At 39.6% G+C, this 2,500-nt stretch overlaps 1 protein-coding gene across 2 annotated transcripts in view; it reads left to right on the top strand.

The window, feature by feature from the left end:
- ascc3 (activating signal cointegrator 1 complex subunit 3) overlaps positions 1 to 2,500 on the top strand; it is a 187,191-nt gene that overhangs the window by 21,389 nt on the left and 163,302 nt on the right. The window lies entirely within an intron of this gene.

Raw genomic sequence — 2,500 nt, 5'->3', positions numbered from 1 at the left:
TCCAGGCAGGGCCTTTGCATGTTCTTCCCTTGTTTGCGTGGGTTTCCTCCAGGTGCTAACTAGGACTACAGTTGGCCATATGGCTAACACTTGCGCATTTACAGAAATGTTGATTTTACAAGTATACTCTGAGTTGGCAATTGGCTTCTTACCTTTTTCTATAGAAATGTTTTCATTTTTACATCTTTTCCTCTTATCTCACTATTTACTCCTCTGCCCAGTTACAGTACGGTCCAGTCCACCTGCAGAGCACTCCACACTAACCTCCTTACAAGTCAGGTCTCATGTTTTACCTGTAAGAATCACATTTTAATGCCTTTGCTTATCATCTGTGATGTGTAAACTAGCGGTGTAACTCTTCACTGGTGTCACGATTCGATTGCGATTATCCTGTCAACGATTTGAATCGATTCAATATCGCGACGCGTGGCGCTGGACGATTAATCGACATCGAAATTCTGAAGCTGTCAACGTATTTTTCCCATGACGATAATTTCGATAATTTTTATGAAACTAAAATGTGACTTTTTTCACAAGACATTTTCATTTCAAGCAATGTGTGCTTTCATTTCAATTTTATACATTTTCAATAAATAGCCATAATAGTTCCCGCTTTGTGCGTTTCCTTCAATTATTTTAAAATAACAAAAATAAGCACTTCTGAATTAGAAAAAAATATCTTACCTTCAATATTTGAGCCTATTGACAGTAAAAACCTTGCCAATGAGCTATCACAATTTTTTTTAATTATCGTTCATTTATCGTTATCGAGGTAAAATGTGCAATTAATCGTGATTTTGATTTTAGGTCATATCGTGCAGCCCTAACCATGCATCACCTCCTTAATATTAATATATATATATATATATATATATATATATATATATATATATATATATATATATAGCTACACATGGTTTTCATCAACAAATTCAAGCAGTCCGATATAAACTCCCCTTTTTATTGTATCTGCTCTTAAAAAAGACACTTCCTGAATGTAGCGGAGCCTGAATACAGCAGACAACAGACTAAAGGCAAAAAACAAAAAAGCAGCGACTGTAAAAATCAACAAGTAACATCAGGAGGCAATAATCAATTATGGTCTGTCACTGCATCGATGCAGAATCATCCTTGTCTGCATCGGGATGCATCGATGCAGTGATTCATTTCAACACCCCTAGTGAAAACATCACATTTCCACACAGTCGGAGAAATATAAAGTGTGTGTCCTGGTTTCAGTTCGGATATTAACGTCTCCTGATTGGCTGCTGACAGCTCTTTCATTGAAAGAGTCAGTCACACTGGACTGCAGTAGAAAAGGTTGTACCAGGGTCTAGTTTAAAAGTGGTTTAGTGAACACTATGGCTGACGCTGGAGCTGAGAGCGGCGTTTGGTGTTTTAAGCCCCCAACGTTGTCTTCCAGGCAGCGCTGCCTGGAAGGTACTAGGATTAGGCAATGGTTAGGGTTAAGGATATAGTTGGGTGCATTGAAGTCTACGGTCGCAGCGCTGCCTTGAAGTCGACGTCGGGGGCTTAAAACACCATTGAGCGCTGAGAGCATTGAAGCAGCCAACAGAAATGAGACGTGCTTGCCCTCTGTGTCCTTCACACTTCTCTAATTCCATTACAGTTAGTTTTGGAGTGGGTTAATTTTTCTCTAATACTTGGTTTGTAAAAGTTTATAGCCTGCCATGCTGTTATCCTGTGTTGATCTGTGTACAGTTAAAAAAAAAAGGAAAGGAAAAAAGAGCCTGCAATGATTCTACTGTCAAAATGAGATTCTCGGGCTTCTCAAATGATCATTTGGAATCATCGTTAAGGGGGCAGCCCTACTTCTGATAAAGACCTGGTTAAGAACGTTAGGGATCAATTTGAACTTGAACTCTCAACATGGCATTTCTGTGACATGATGTTTGATCTGTCCTAATGGTACATTTAATATATGGGACTCCTATTGATTATATAACCTTGACCTTCAACAGCAGGCCTTTTGGGTTTGATCCAGATGCTGGATGTATCATTTCCTGGCTGTTAGACCAAGTCACCCTTGGCCTTTACCTCTAGACCTTTTTAGACATTTCCAACTTGCTGCATGACTTTGACCTTCATTGGTAGGAAATACCCTTTGGAATGATTAGCAACATGTACACATAAAAGCAGCCTTTTAAGACTGCAGCTTTAAGAACCCTAATTTCTTAACAATTTAGAGGAAATAAAGATAAGATGAGGTTATGGGGGGTGCACAGTGAGATGGGTTAGTCTATATCGACGACGTTTAATTTCCTGTATTGATCAGGTGAATTCGGGAAATTCCGCTGGATGTCCCTCATTCCGGTCGGATGTCCCTCCCCTTCCTCTTCCTTTGTGTTGTAATTCTAACCTCCGGTGGATTTCTGAGGACTATGGTTAACTGCTCCTCAGATCTCTGCAGGGTAAATCCAGACAGCTAGCTAGACTATCTGTCCAATCTGAGTTTTCTGTTACACGACTAAAAACAACC

Source organism: Sander vitreus, chromosome 6 (genome assembly GCF_031162955.1).
Source record: "Sander vitreus isolate 19-12246 chromosome 6, sanVit1, whole genome shotgun sequence".
Taxonomy (NCBI): domain Eukaryota; kingdom Metazoa; phylum Chordata; class Actinopteri; order Perciformes; family Percidae; genus Sander; species Sander vitreus.
The sequence above is the reverse complement of the archived record's forward strand: the minus strand, read 5'-3'. Positions and strand labels throughout refer to the sequence as shown.